General features: G+C 37.3%; 1 protein-coding gene across 1 annotated transcript in view; it reads right to left on the bottom strand.

The window, feature by feature from the left end:
* LOC136884717 (C-type lectin domain family 9 member A) overlaps window positions 1-17167 on the bottom strand; it is a 303715-nt gene that overhangs the window by 53206 nt on the left and 233342 nt on the right. The window contains exon 2 of the mRNA XM_068230003.1: window positions 9771-9896. The gene's annotated coding sequence lies outside the window, so the exon portion shown is untranslated. The remainder of the gene's footprint in view (window positions 1-9770; window positions 9897-17167) is intronic.

Below are 17167 nucleotides of genomic sequence, written 5' to 3'. Positions count from 1 at the left end.
ATGGTATAGGAAAGGGCTAGGAGTGCCTTAGGCCTTAAGTAAGGTACAGGCCCAGCATTTGACTGGTGTGAAAGTGGGAAACTACGGAATACCATCATCAGCGCTGCCGACAATGGGGTTCGAATCCACTATCTCTCGGATGCTAGCTCACAGCTGCGCACCGCTAACCACACGATCAACTCGCCCAGTCGTACAGAGTGTAACAGCCTGCCTGAATATTGATAGGAAGTAGCTGTGGAGTTAGATAACTTTCTTCTTTAGCATACCATTCCCCTGGTTTATAAATTTTCTGATATTACTGGTACGTAACACACTGGATCATCATAGCATTCGGGCTATTCAATCCCTACTCTGAGGCACTGATTGGAATGAACAGTGTGCATATTTAGCGGAATAATGGCAGATGAGTGTTCATGGCAATCTGCGGCCTGGTCATCCCAGCTCTGGAACTTTGGACTATTAGATTGGCACCGCAATCTAACCGCAGCACTGTTCGTTAAAAGTGATAAAACGTGCGGCTTTCCATTTAATCGAGTATTTTATATATGGTAGCATTGCTTTTATTCGCTACATTCATACTTACGTTTTTGTAATTACCTACGTTGATTTCAGGTTAAGAAAACCACAAAGTCAGTCTTTCTGAGAATCACGTAGTGAAGCACGGGTACATCAGCTAGTATGAAGATAAAGTTGGAATTCAAGAGGACAAACTGGGCAAACATTCATTTATATGGATTGGAATAACTTACCAAGGGAGATGTTCAATAAATATCCAATTTCTTTGAAATCATTTAGAAAAAGGCTAGGAAAACAACAGATAGGGAATCTGCCACCTGGGCGACTGCCCTAAATGCAGATCAGTAGTGATTGATTGATTGATTGATTGATTGATTGATTGATTGATTGATTGATTGATTGATTGATTGATTGATTGATTGATTGATTGATTGATTGATTGATTGATTGATTGATTGATTGATTGATTGATTGATTGATTGATTGATTGATTGATTGATTGATTGGCACACTTATAGGAAAGATGCATCATGACATTGGGTACGCACATTGACATGACCAGTGGCAATATTTTCGCAAAAAATTTTGATTCCAGGGTCACATGAGTATCAAAAAAATAGTGTGTGAAAGCTGTACCAAATTTCACCCCATTCAATGACTAACTGAATCTAACGCATAAATATAGGAGATACGAGAAGATGCCATAGGACCAAACATGTAGAGCACTGAACGAGTCGACTGATGGTGAAGTCCGTTTGTAGGTGCAATTTAGTATAGTCTTACTCACTGCCATTACAGTAATCCGTATACAATGTAGAATACCGTAGCGAATTTGCTAGCCATGCCATAAAACTGAAGGAATATAAAACATTCGCTCGTATGAAGAGAAATAAGACTCGCGCTCGAAGTTAAACAAATCTTTAATAATATCATAATCTGAAGCCACATAGACAATCGATCACATCGGAATGTTACTGAAATATCTCGATCTTACAACTCGATAAAACTCCCATAAATAATAATAATAATAATAATAATAATAATAATAATAATAATAATAATAATTGTTCCGGGGTATCTGTGGAACATGGTAAAGTTTTCGGACCTTCCCCGCGGGTTAAACTGCTGAGCTAGCAAGAAATAAAAATGTTAAGTGGCCATTACCTTACTGAAGACCTGCTACCTGATGAACGAGGCACCTCCCGCCTCCTACTACACTTCCGTATGTTAATCAAGTGGCCGAGAGACAAGAAAATCAACAGTTTTTATACCCTCGGGGAAGGTTCGAGACCTTTCATGAATAATTAAGACACACCCACAGGCTTTTATTGGGTAGCTTAAAGTTACACATCAAAATCGAAGAAGAAAGACACGATTGGTCAAAAATTAATTACAGAAATTCTGGATTGGCTAAAATCAAGACTGGCGGAAAGAAAAGATTAATATTGCCAACCCACAAATGAAAGAACGAAATTTAGTAAAGAGAAAACTTATGAATACAAAATTTCTTCAAAAAAGTTCCTTAACATCGCACCAGGGTGCATGATCATAGTTTTTAGGCCGTGACATCTTCTGAGAAAACTTATGAGTTTTTCCAATTTTAAGTTCCAAGTTTCTCCTGTAGAGGAGGTTTTATTGGCGCAAGATTTAAAAGTGCAGCGTAGAGGTGTACCGTCCGGTACAATAATAATAATAATTGTAACGGGAGGTACACCCAACGCCGCGCATTCAAAATTAGTGCCTAAATGAACTCCTCTATCGAACTAATGTAGGAAACTACTACAACAGGAACTTAGAACTTTACTCAGAAGATGTCACCACAGAAATATGATGTAATTTTGTTACTGTGCAGTTGCCTAAACTGACTGAATTTCTCCTAATTTTGTTTGCTATACATCAAGAAGTTTGGACGTTTCTCCGCTGATGGCATTGCTAAAAAACTATGATCATGCACCCTGGTGCAAAGTGAAAGAACTTATTATTTAAGAAGTTTTGTATTTCTAGTTTTGTGTAACTGATTGATGTTCATTTATTTTTAGTTGGCAATATGTCCTTTTTTCCGCCAGTTTTGAATCTAGCCAATCACTAATTTCTGTAATTAATTTTCAACCTATCACAGCCCTCTTGTTCGATTCTGAGTGTTACTTTGAATTTAACCAATAAAATTAAGAGGGTGTGTCCTGATTAATCTTGAATGATCTCGAACCTTCCCTGAGGGTTTATAAACTGCGGCTTTTCACGTTTCTTGGCCAATTGATGGTCATCTTTCTGAGTGTGTGTGTTAAGCACGAGGCAGGCGGCCTCCTTTGTCAGCAGCTAGAACATCTACAAAGTAATGGCCACATAACTTTATTCTTTCTTGCCACCTCGGCAGTTTAACCCGAGGAAAAGTTCCGAATATTTTACTATGAAACCAAATTCTCTAAAATGTAAATCTTCTTCCGGCTGATGTAAAAACTTCATAAAATCTTTAATGGTAAATCGGGGATAGAGAGTGATGTACCCTCTCGAGCTCCCCTTCATCTTGGTTTGGGGTGACTACGTTTTCCTCTACCTGATTTGCCTACTGTAATGTGCTAAAGTAATTTCTATACGAGTCACCTCGGTAGTTTGGAAATAGCCCCTGTTTCATCGGCCTAGAGCCCCTTAGGATTTCTTTTGGTGTTCATATCTAGGAGTGTGAGTATACGCCTCCATTCATTTTGTGTTCGGGCCATTAATTTAATCTGTTATTCTTATTCCACGAAGGCCCAGTAGGTTCGGTATTTAATACCCCTGTAAAAATTAGTTCCATTTATAAATGGTGATTTGAGAGACCGAAGATTGATGTAATGTTGCCTTGAGTAGGCAGTATGGAACCGAGAGCCTGTTAGCACTTTTTCAAATTTTATAATTGTAAAGAGTGCCTCTAGCCCTTTCAGCCCTGATTTATTATTATTCACACAAAAAAATTAAAACTTGGTATTGTACATCTATTAACCATTTCGGCCCTGGCGTACTAAAAAATGTACATCATATTGTATATTTATTATCTCTGCATTCAAGATTCTGAGATGCTTGAGCCCTGGTGTTCTGAATATAGTATCATTTCCTCTTCACTTGCCGATTTAGTCATCGGCTGCCATCTAGCGCTTATCCTGAAAACTACATTTGAAAACAAGATGGCAGAAAGAACCGATGCTGTTCCTGGTAAGCTTACATTATTTATTTTACTTCTCAGCAAATGTACATTTTAGTGACATTCTTAAATTAGTGATTGGCTAGATTCAAAACTGGCGGGAAGAAAAAGGACATATTGCCAACTAAAAATAAATGAACATCAATCAGTTACACAAACCTAGAAATACAAAACTTCTTAAATAATAAGTTCTTTCACTTTGCACCAGGGTGCATGATCATAGTTTTTTAGTAATATCATCAGTGGAGAAACGTCCAAACTTCTTGATGTATAGCAAACAAAACTAGGAGAAATTCAGTCAGTTTAGGCAACTGCACAATAACAAAATTACATTATATTTCTGTGGTGACATCTTCTGAGTAAAGTTCAAAGTTCCTGTTGTAGTAGTTTCCACCTTAGTTCGATAGAGGAGTTCATTTAGGCACTAATTTTGAATGCGCGGCGTTGGGTGTACCTCCCGTTACAATTATTATTATTATTATTATTATTATTGTACCGGGCGAGTTGTCCCATTAACAATAAAATTACTCTCACATAACATGGTTTGAGGTTGTTTAACAACGAGAAGTCACAAATCAGTGCATGTGAAACAACGTTTCAGTCAGTGAAAAATATTCAAACAAAATCAAGTGCAGAAAATCGCCGCCGGAAGTTCTTTAAGTAGTTACATATTAACGTTACTTTATTCCCGTGCGGTCATAAATGATTTGAATAGATTCCTTATTGCTTTTTGTTTTGAGTCAATTTACGATAATATCTTCTTGAATAAACCAACGGATAGTAGAGTTCCAGTTCCAAATATTTAAAAAATTTGACACTACTTACATCAGCCTGGATGAATATTAGCAAAGTAATCCAAACCACCTAGCACTCAAGACCGGCACACAGACGTAAGCAAATAGTAAACCCCCATCACTACTATGCACACCGAAGGAAAACGAAGAAAATAAAACATTTCGAACATTTAGAAATTGAGGCAGTTAGTTTATCCTGGAGGATCACACTCCATTCCTCCGAACGTGCACACATCCAGACAGAACTCTAGTGCAGGGAGGAACATACAGCGCATGCGCGCCAGTATTGATTTCCATGAGACCAATAGCGTTCGTCTCAGCCACGGCGCAATAATTAAATATCACACATTTAAATAATTGTAGAATTCACAAATTAAACAGGCACGCCAAAGAATGTACAATTGAACGGAAATACACAGGTCGGATGTGTTATAGAGTTTCACGTTTCACTTTCTTCTCAAGGATTCCATCTGCGCCGTGAGACTTTAAAGCAGGGAGCGTATCCAATCAATCACTACTGATCTGCATTTAAGGCAGTCGCCCAGGTGGCAGATATCCTACTGTTGTTTTCCTAGCCTTTTCTTAAATGATTGCAAAGAAATTGGAAATTTATTGAACATCTCCCTTGGTAAGTTATTCCAATCCCTAACTCCCCTTCCTATAAACGAATACTTGCCCCAATTTGTCCTCTTGAATTCCAACTTTATCTTCATATTGTGATCTTTCCTACTTTTAAAGACACCATCCAAATTTATTCGTCTACTGATGTCCTCCCACGTCATCTCTCCACTGACAGCTCGGAACATACCACTTAGTCGAGCAGCTCGTCTCCTTTCTGCCAAGTCTTCCCAGCCCAAACTTTGCAACATTTTTGTAACGCTACTCTTTTGTCGGAAATCGCCCAGAACAAATCGAGCTGCTTTTCTTTGGATTTTTTCCAGTTCCTAAGTCAAGTAATCCTGATTAGGGTCCCATACACTGGAACCATACTCTACTTGGGGTCTTGCCAGAGACTTATATGCTCTCTCCTTTACATCCTTACTACAACCCCTAAATACTCTCATAACCATGTGCAGAGATCTGTACCCTTTATTTACAATCATACTTATGTGATTACCCCAATGAAGATCTTTCCTTATATTAATACCTAGGTATTTACAATGATCCCCAAAGGGAACTTTCACCCCATCAACGCAGTAATTAAAACTGAGAGGACTTTTCCTATTTGTGAAACTCACAGCCTGACATTTATCCCCGTTTATCATCATACCATTGCCTCCTGTCCATCTCACAACATTATCTAGGTCATTTTGCAGTTGCTCACAATCTTGTAACTTATTTACTACTCTGTACAGAATAACATCATCTGCGAAAAGCCTTATCTCTGATTCCACTTCTATACACAGGGAGGTATTTCCAGCCAGACAGATGTTCCTTGAATGATTTATTAAAGGAAAGTACTAGTTTCTCCCTCATCTATTTTCCATATCTCGACAATCTGTGTAGTACCGATATTGTTTAAGAAATTCAACATAGGCTGTTTGTCAAAAAGACAACCTGTTCCCGTGACTAGCTCGCGAACTAGCAGGATGATTGACTTCGTACAAACTGATTAGGAACAGGGCAGATATAATTTTAAATGCGTGCTTGTTCCTTCAATTACACAAGAAATGTAATTACTTCTGCAATAAGCTACTTCACTGCAATTCGTTGTCTCTTACTAAAGCCGTCAGTGGTCACCACACATAAAGCAGGTTTGGGTTTGATTCACTTGATATCACGGACCTATTAGATTTTTTACGCAAATTGTTTTACTTTGGTTTCAAAGTTGGCTTAAATTCGAATGGCGCATACAAATATTTTGAATACAAAACACTAAGTTAATGACATACAATGAGTGAATATTCAAGATAAACTTAAATATTATAACTGAGTGGTCCGCCTATTCAATACAATATATAATTTATTATATTTAGTACATGTTTCGTCCCTAAGGGACATCATCGGCTAATAATAAATTAACATTAATGTATCAGAAATACAAAATAGATGTTATTAAAATTGGAAAGACACATTAAAATATTGATATTGGTAACGACATTTAAAATAAGATCTTCAAAATTTTGTTAAATTTGTAAGTCATATAATAGATAAAACAGTTAAATTGTCCATTTTACTCTTGTTGATATTCTTGGAAAATACCAGTTTTGCTTTATAAAATCTTAAATGATCAATTGTTGTAAATAGCACACTTGGTTTGTGTCTCTTGAAAGAATTGTTAAAACTTTAATATTCATTCCTTAGATAGTATAATATATTGAATGTTTCAGAATTTAAAGTCAGCTCGGGGCCGTAATGGTAAAGTTCTTTGTGGTTAAGGATATAATTTTATCTGAAATAAAATGAAAAATTAGTGTAAGTAACGTGAAATGGAAGATGAAATAAATACACCGTAGTGTAATAAAATCTTATTACTTACTCCTTATTATTGGCCCCGATGTGCGGAGAAGGACTCACTTCTACCGAGGTAAGTGTGCATCTACTTTAAAACAAGTACTGGTAGTTGCTACGCTGAGCGGGGAGTGTGGAAGAGAAGTAGGAGAGAGTGTCCCAAGGTGAACGACCTGAGTGTCACCGAGCGTGTGACGTGTTAGAGTCTGACATTTCTTCCTAACACTCAATACAAAAATTACCATTAGATCAACAAGAAGAAACACGATATGAAATCAAAAAGAAACTAAAGGATATTTTAGTCAATCCTGATAGCGAAATTGAACCTAAACACACTAATAACAGACAATTAAAAGAACTTAAACGAAAGATTCATAATAATAATCTTATAATTACAAAAGCCGATAAAGGTAATGTTACAGTCATTATGGACAAAACTCAATATGTTGAAAAAACTGAACTATTCTTCACAGAAAGCAATATTGCAATAGTTAAAGAAGATCCCACTAATGGAATCCAAAAAAGTTAAAACAAATTTTGAAAAACAACATATTTCTAATGAATGAACAGGAAACTAAAAAGCTGCTTAATATTAATCCGAGACTTCCTAATGCTAGAGCGATGCCAAAAATACATAAAACTGGGGTATCCATCAGACCTATTATTAATTTCAGGACTAGTCCAACATATAAAATTTCACAATATGTACCGGTACATAAATTTCTTCAAACACATTTCAAATTTCACAACAATAAATCTATAAAGAACTCTGTCGAATTCTGTAAGGCTACCAAAAATTTAGAATTAAATTCCAATCACACAATACACTCGTATGATATTATAATATGTATCCTAGTATTCCAATAAAAGAAACCATCAACATTATTAAAGAGAATTTGATCCAATATAGCCACTTGAGCCAACAAGAAATAAATGAATTTTTAATCGTCCTAGACTTTGTCTTAAACAATAACTATTTTATGTTTAACAACAAAATCTACCAACAAAAAGGCCTTCCGATGGGCGCCCCAGCATCAGGCATCCTAGTCGAAATTTATATTTATCACATGGAAAAAACTAAAATTATCGATAAACTTGATGGTTTGTACCATTGATCTAGATTTGTAGACGACACCTTTGTAATACTAGATGAAAGAATTACTAATGGCCAGACCTTTTTGAACCAACTTAACTCTCTTGATCCATATATCAAATTCACGCTTGACTCTGAAGGAAATAACACTTTAAATTATTTAGACTTGAAAATTACTAGAAATAATCAAAACCTTTCCTTTAATATTTTTAGAATTTGTAAACAGGATTATAAATAAAGTAAAAAATAAGCCTATGACTACGTTAACACAAGAACGAAAAGAAAAAGAGAATAAGAAATTTGCCGTATTGACATATAATAGCAGTAAAATATATAGTATTACGAATCTATTCAAAAGACGTAATTTAAGAATCGCTTTTAGGACTAACAACACAAACTCGAAATTATTTTATAACAGTCATATCGTTAATAATAATAATAATAATAATAATAATAATAATAATAATAATAATAATAATAATAAATTCCAAAACTCGGGTGTTAACAAACTGAAATGTGCTAGTTGCTTAAAACGTTACATAGGACAAACTGGTAGGAACTTAATTATAAGATATTAGGAACACACCAGAGCCAAGAAATACAACAGATACTCGGCCATGAGCGAACACATGATTGATTCCAATCACATGTTTACAAACATAGATAATGACCTTAAAATACTGAAAACCGTAAATAAAGGCCATTTATTACACATATATGAGGAAATCTACATTTATCTGGACCAGAGGAACAATCCAACAAATAATATCAATGAGCTTTCTGAGAAGTATAACATTTTATATGAGAAACTAATAAAAGCGAGAGTTAGGAAGAAACGTCAGAATCCAACACGTCACACACTCGGTGACACTCAGGTCGTTCACCTTGGGACACACTCTCCTACTTCTCCTCCACACTCCCCGCTCAGCGTAGCAACTACCAGTACTTGTTTTAAAGCAGATGCACACTTACCTCGGTAGAAGTGAGTCCTTCTCCGCACATCGGGGCCAATAATAAGGAGTAAGTAATACGATTTTATTACATTACGGTGTATTTATTTCATCTTCCATTTCACGTTACTTACACTAATTTTTCATTTTATTTCAGATAAAATTATATCCTTAACCACAAAGAACTTTACCATTACGGCCCCGAGCTGACTTTAAATTCTGAAGCATTCAATATATTATACTATCTAAGGAATGCATATTAAAGTTTTAACAATTCTTTCATCAAGAGATACAAACCAAGTGTGCTATTTACAACAATTGATCATTTAAGATTTTATAAAGCAAAACTGGTATTTTCCAAGAATATCAACAAGAGTAAAATGGACAATTTAACTGTTTTATCTATTATATGACTTACAAATTTAACAAAATTTCGAAGATCTTATTTTAAATGCCGTTACCAATATCAATATTTAATGCGTCTTTCCAATTTTAATAACATCTATTTTGTATTTCTGATATATTAATGTTAATTTATTATTAGCTGATAATGTCCCTTAGGGGACGAAACATGTACTAAATATAATAAATTATATATTGTATTGAATAGGCGGACCACTCAGTTATAATATTTAAGTTTATCTTGAATATTCACTACTTGATTATAGTCAGTACGGGATTAGTATTACTTGAAATGAAGCTATTAAAGCTTATCACTTGTAATAATGACATACAGTATGATCCATCCAAAACGGAAGCACACATCTGCAGGTGAGAATATACGTTACCGTTGTCAAACAATGTCCACTGGCGTTCGTGCGGCCACTGGTAGACAGCTCCAACCCCGAGCCGACAGACGATGCATATTTATCTGTGCTCGCCAGTGATACTGCTAGTGTCAGGGGCAAGAGAACCTGGAACAGGTACAGAGTTCAATACTAACATGACATTCTAAAGGAGGTTATGACGGAAAATTTGGTACTTCAGAGCAGAATACTCATTTCAGGTTCATTCGCTATCCACCCTCAGTCAAACAAACACATTACCTTAGATCGTCAGCCAGGTTTGTGGACTTTGGTGGTCAGTTACCAAACCACAGTGCAAAATATTTTCCTGTGTGATGTAATCGTCTGCTTCCTTGTAGAGTTTTAGGTATTCTGACAGCATTTATGTACTTTGTCCCAAGTATTTGTTAATTATCGTAATGAGAGCTTCAGTAAGTGTACCGGCTGGTACACCTCTACGCCGCACATTTGAATTTTCCGCCTTAAAGTCCTCCTCTACAGGAGAAACTCTGAACTTTAAAAACTGTATCAACTCCTAAGTTTCTCAGAAGATGTCACTACCGTAAATTTTGTGATTACGAAGTTGTCAATACTGTGTGGATTTCAACTTGTTTTGTTTTCCATTGATCAAGAAGTGTGGACATTCTCTTATAGATGTCTCTCCAAAAAAAACTATGATCATGCACCCTGGTGCGAAGTGCAGGAACTTTTTTGAAGAAATTTTGTATTCATAAGTTTTCTTATTACTAAATTTCGTTCTTTCATTTGCGGGTTAGCAATATTAAGGTTTTCTTTCCGCCAGTTTTGAAGTTAGCCAATCAATTATTTCTGTAATTAATTTTCAGCCAATCCCGTATGTCTTCTTCGATTTTGTGTGTAACTGTGTACCGTAACCAATAAACGCCCGTGGGTGTGTCTTAATTATTCATGAAAGGTCTCGAATCTTCCCCGAGGGTACAAAAACTGCTGATTTTCTTGTCTCTCGGCCACTTCATCAACATCTAACTCAGTGTATGGACGTGTAGCAGGAGGCGGGAAGCGCCTCTTTCTTCTGGCAGCAGTTCTTCTGTAAGGTAATGGCCGCTTACCATCTTATTTCCTGCTAGCTCAGCAGTTTAACCCGCGGGCAAGGTCCGAAACCTTTACCATGTAACCTATCTGTTTATGTAAAAACTTCATTTATCTTCAACTGTAAATCGGGGATAGAGAGTGCTTTACCCTCTCGAGCTCCTCTTCATTTTGATTTGAGGTGACTACGTTTTCGTAACCGATTTTCTACTCTTCCTTAATGTTTTAAATTTATTCTGTATACGAGTCACCTTAATAGTTTGGGTAGCCCCTGTTTCATCGGCCTAGTGCCTCTTAGGTTTTAAGAAGTTTCATGTAGGAGTGCAAGTACACGCCTCCATTCATCTTTGTATTTTGGGCCATTTACTTACCTGTTCTTTTCTGCTAAGGCCCAGTAGGTTGAGTACAAGATACTCCTGTTTCCTTGTAAGTGTGCCTTGAGGGCAGTTAATGGTAAAGTCTGTTGTGGCCTTTAATAGGCTCAGAAAATTGAGAGCGGGTCAGCTCTTTTATTTGTGCTAAATGTGCCTCAGAGAGGCTTGATATTAAAAATTGGGAGTACCGGGCGAGTTGGCCGTGCATGTAGAGGCGCGCGGCTGTGAGCTTGCATCCGGGAGATAGTAGGTTCGAATCCCACTATCGGCAGCCTTGAAAATGGTTTTCCGTGGTTTCCCATTTTCACACCAGGCAAATGCTGGGGCTGTACCTTAATTAAGGCCACGGCCGCTTCCTTCCAACTCCTAGGCCTTTCCTATCCCATCGTCGCCATAAGACCTATCTGTGTCGGTGCGACGTAAAGCCCCTAGCAAAAAATAAAAATTGGGAGTAAGTGCTCCATGTATGGAGGGGATTTCTGCCCTTTGGTAAATATGTGCTTGTGAGCTGAGAGCTCAGAAATTGGAAAACTTGCGGCTTGAAGCCCAGATGGTTAAATTATCGTTAAATCTTGGCTTTTCCTGGTCTTGTACCTCATTATCGATTATTTGTTGAATTTGTTGTTATTTGTTAAACTTTGAAATTCTATGTGAAAATTGTTAAATTTTGCTATTTTCGAAAATATAACCTTTAATGAAATTTTAATTAATATCTCGGCTTTGTAGTTAGACCCATTCACCCCAATACCGAGCTCGATAGCTGCAGTCGCTTAATTGCGGCCAGTATCCAGTATTCGGGAGATAGTAGGTTCGAACCCCACTGTCGGCAGCCCTGAAAGTGGTTTTCCGTGGTTTCCCATTTTCACACCAGGCAAATGCTGGGGCTGTACCTTAATTAAGGCCACGGCCGCTTCCTTCCAACTCCTAGGCCTTTCCTATCCCATCGTCGCCATAAGACCTATCTGTGTCGGTGCGACGTAAAGCATCTAGCAAAAAAAACCATTCACCCCGGCACCTTCTTTCACCTCTGCTAATCCACCAAACCTCGGCGGAAAATAAAATGTCGTATGGCTTTTAGTGCCGGAATATCCCAGGATGGATTCGGCTCGCCAGGTGCAGGTCTTTCTCTTTGACTCCCGTAGGCGACCTGCGCGTCGTGATGAGGATGAAATGATGATGAAGACAACACATACACCCAGCCCCCGTGCCATTGGAATTAACCAATTAAGGTTAAAATCCCCGACCCGGCCGGGATTCGACCCCGGGACCCTCTGAACCGAAGGCCAGTACGCTGACCGTTCAGCCAACGAGTCGGACACCATTCCTCGGTAACAGTAAGTATATGAGTGCGTGCATAAGAAAAGGGACCACTTCTCGGTCAACAGTACAAAAATAATTGTAAGGGAGTAAAATGTCGAGTTTTGGTTTTTGATACCCATGTGAATTAAAAAGTCCTCTGACAATAATCATTGCTATAACGTGACGAATATTTAATAGTAAGAAAAGGGCCCACTTTCCACATCGTAAGCGAGGATTCACACATCAATCTCTCGCTCTCATTTAGCTGTGCGAACATAAGATAAGATCAAATCAAAAATGAAATCAAAATCTCTTTATTTGCAAATGAGGTGTCTACCTCGGTGGCAAATGGTGCACTAAAATACATTATTGTCTAGCACCAAGTTTTTAAATTTACAAGAGAAGAAGAAAATTTTCCTAGAATACAATATTATACAATTTACACTAACAATTTTTAATTAAACACACAGCTCATCCTTAATAAATTTATATTGTTTACAAAATTCACTAATAATATCTCCTGTACTTACAAATATCGTCAACTCATATACAGTTTGTGGAATTACTTCAAATAATACTATACAAATGGTTTAAGATTAAATTTTACATTGCATTTATTTACTTTTTTTTTACCCATTTTGGAACCTAAGTAGCATAACCACCTGCTGCATCTTAACCAGAGCCCCTTATGCCACCACTTTTCAGAGTTCCTGAAGGGCCTTCACAGCTACCATAGTGATCCCAGGGCCCCCGAAGTCCCCACTGTACTTCACCCCTACAGGCAGTCCATTAATTTGGCTGTCCAAACACCCTAGACCAGTTGATTCAGGAACTGGAAAAAGTTCAAAGAAAAGCATCTCGATTTGTTCTGGGCGATTTCCGACAAAAGAGTAGCCTTACAAAAATGTTGCAAAGTTTGGGCTGGGAAAACTTGGGAGAAAGGCGACGAGCTGCTCGACTAAGTGGTATGTACTATTATTTATAAGCTTCATTTCCGTATTGATTGGCATCACTGTACAAAAATAATATGAGTCACCACCTTATCAATACACTAATTTATTTACTTCTAAACTGGTAAATAAGGTCAAGACCGGTTTCGACCCCTAAGGGGTCATCTTCAGTTGACATACACAAAAATATCTACAAAAACATCACATATAATGATTAATGTTTGAGTTAAATTCAATTGTCATTAGAATGTTGGTAGGTACATCTTAGTTTGGAAATATGTGTTATATGAGATTTATGGGCCTACTCTATTTGAGCTGTTATGTATATAGGTCCTATGTTCCCCTGCATACAGTGTCAAAAGTATTGCATTGAATATAATTCATCAATTTGACAAAATGCTAGTGAATTGATTACTAAGATAGTAAAGTATGTACATTTTTGGGAGGTACATGCTATTCTAAATTAGTGTATTGATAAGGTGGTGACTCATATTATTTTTGTAAGTGGTATGTTCCGAGCTGTCAGTGGAGAGATGGCTTGGGAGGACATCAGTAGACGAATAAGTTTGGATGGTGTCTTTAAAAGTAGGAAAGATCACAATATGTAGATAAAGTTGGAATTCAAGAGGACAAATTGGGGCAAATATTCGTTTATAGGAAGGGGAGTTAGGGATTGGAATAACTTACCAAGGGAGATGTTCAATAAATTTCCAGTTTCTTTGCAATCATTTAAGAAAAGGCTAGGAAAACAACAGATAGAAAATCTGCCACCTGGGCCCTAAATGCAGATCAGCAGTGATTGATAGTGAATGATTGATTGGGATGGAATTAATTTATTCACACACATTTTTTATTTACAATAACCTGCACTGGTCGAATGCCCTCTAACATTTCATTTATTTCCTCTGTTGCTGTTTATTCTCTCCTTGAATATCTGCACAGATTTTGGAAAAGGATCAAACACTACCCCTGGAAAACTGTTCCAATCCTTCACGCCCTTCCCAATGAATTAAAATTTACCCCAATAACTTCTATTAAAATTCCTTCTAATTTTATACTTCTGGTCAGTTCTGCCGATATAATTATTTTCCAACTGAAGCCCTTCACAGATTTCTTCCCATGCTTCTTCTCCTGTATAGGCTCTATATAATCCTATAAGTCTAGTTTTCTCCCTTCTCTTACTTAAAGTTTCCCACCCAAGTTCCTCTAACATTTCTGATACACTACACTTTTGCTGAAATCCCCTGTTACAAATCTTGCTGCTTTCCTTGGCACACTATTTATTTCTTTTATTAGGTACTAGCTGATGTACCCGTGCTTCGCTACGGGATTCTCAGAAAGACTGACTTGGTGGTTTTCCTAACTGAATTCAACATAGGTCATTACAAAAAACGTCAGTAGGAATGTAGCGATTGAAAGCAATGTTATCATATAAAATACTCGATCAAATGAAAAACCGCACACTTTCTCACTTTCAACGAACAGTACTACGGTGCCGATCTAAGAGTCCAAAGTTCCAGAGCTGGAATAACCAGGTCGCAGACTGCCGTGAACACTCCTCTGTCATTATTCCGTTAAATATGCACACTACTCATTGCAATCGGTGCCTCAGAGTAGGGATTGAATAGCTCGAATACTATGATGAACCAGTGTGTTACGTACCAGATATATCAGAAAATGTATGAACCAGAGGAATGGCATGCTAAAGAAGAAAGTTATCTTACTCCCCAGCTACTTCCCGCCAATATACAGGCAGGCTGTTACAGTCGGTACGACCAGGCGAGTTGCCCGGGTGGTTAGCGGCGCGCAGCTGTGATCTTGCATCCGGGAGATAGTGGATTCGAACCCCACTGCCGGCAACCCTGAAGATGGTATTCCGTGGATTCCCATTTTCACACCAGTCACACCAGGCTGTACCTTAAAGCCAAGGCCGCTTCCTTCACACCACTATTCATTTCCTATCCCATCGTCGCCATAAGACCCACCTGTGTCGGTGCGACGTCAAGCAAATTAAGAAAACCTCGGTACGCTGCAGTAATCCTATCTATCGGGGATGAGAGGAAACAGAAGACAAAAAGCACATCACAACAAACAATGGTCAATGTAATGTTATTGTTGATAAAATGTATGTGCTTTCTGTGTTGCAGGCCTTCACATTAGTTTTCTTTCGACTCTGTGATATTAGGGTGTCTTACAAAATTATTGATATCGTAGACTGTAGTTCCTTATTCTCAGACTTTACACACCGGTACCGATTTTCACTAAATTCTGTTTACCCATTTTCCTCGTGACTCGGCGCTGATATGGACTTAGTAACAAAAATCCAAATTCATGAATATCTCTGATTATATGCGGTACGGTAACAATGTATAAGACATAAGAGATCGGAAATTTAATAACTTCTTACATAACTACTACAAACTTACGACATAACTAAAGTTATGTTAGTTATGTAGTATTTATCGATACGACCACTAATAACATAAATAACTTATTTGAGAATTACATTTCAGGCCTTCCCCTAAATGACCATTTCACTCAACGTGAAGAAAATAATTTGTAGCCTAGATTGCAGTGGTTCATCACCCGACATCACATACCGATTTTCATTAAATTCTCCTCAGAGGTTTTCTATTGATGCGAGTACATACAAACAGACTGACAGACAGAAATTACGGAAAAGTAAAAAATGCATTTCCTTGTTACTGTTGACATGACAGATACAGAAATATTATTCATTTCAAATAGTGAGCAATGCACAATGCATAGATTACATTTCACGCCTTCCCCTAAACTACCATTTCACTCAGTGCGAATAACATTATTGATAGTCTAGATTAAAGCGACCTATTCCCCGACTTTGCATACCAATTTTCGTGAAGATACGACCACTAATAAAATAAATATTTGACAATTAAATTTTAGGCCTTCCCCTAAACTACCATTTTTCTCAGCGTGTGTAGCCTATATTGTAGCGACTTATTTCCCATCTTTGTCTAGCGATTTTCATTAAGACACGACCACTAATAACATAAATATTTGAGAATTAAATTTCAGGCCTTCCCCCAAACTACCATTTCACTCAGCGTGATTAAAATAATTTATAGCCTAGATTGTAGCGGTTCATCACCCGACTTTACATTCCGATTTTCATTAAATTCTCTTCAGCCGTTTTCTCGTGATGCGTGTACATACATACATACAGACAGACAGACAGACAGACAGACAGACAGACAGACAGACAGACAGACAGACAGACAGACAGACAGACAGACAGACAGACAGAAATTAAGGAAAAGTAAAAAAATGCATTTTCTTGTTACTGTGGTCATGACCGATACAGAAATACCATTCTTTTCAAATTCTGAGCAATGTACAGACAAAACTCTTATTTTATATATATAGATTCTTGGTGAGGGTCCCAAACACTGTTTGCATATTCCAATAATGGACTAAGTATACTTAAGTAACTTATCTCTTTTAATTCTTTGTTGCATCATTTAAGTGACCTCATTATGATATTTAAAGATCTGAATGCTTTCCCAACAATGTCATCAACATGACAATTCCAGTGCAGATTACTTTCAAATCTCACACCTAAGTATTTGTACTTGCCATCTTTTGGGACAATTACCTCATCCGGAGTATACTTAAATTCAGTTTTTAAGCTCCTGTTTGTAAATGTTGTAACATTTGATTTGCCTCCATT

Source organism: Anabrus simplex, chromosome 13 (genome assembly GCF_040414725.1).
Source record: "Anabrus simplex isolate iqAnaSimp1 chromosome 13, ASM4041472v1, whole genome shotgun sequence".
In the NCBI taxonomy this organism is placed as follows: domain Eukaryota; kingdom Metazoa; phylum Arthropoda; class Insecta; order Orthoptera; family Tettigoniidae; genus Anabrus; species Anabrus simplex.
The sequence above is the reverse complement of the archived record's forward strand: the minus strand, read 5'-3'. Positions and strand labels throughout refer to the sequence as shown.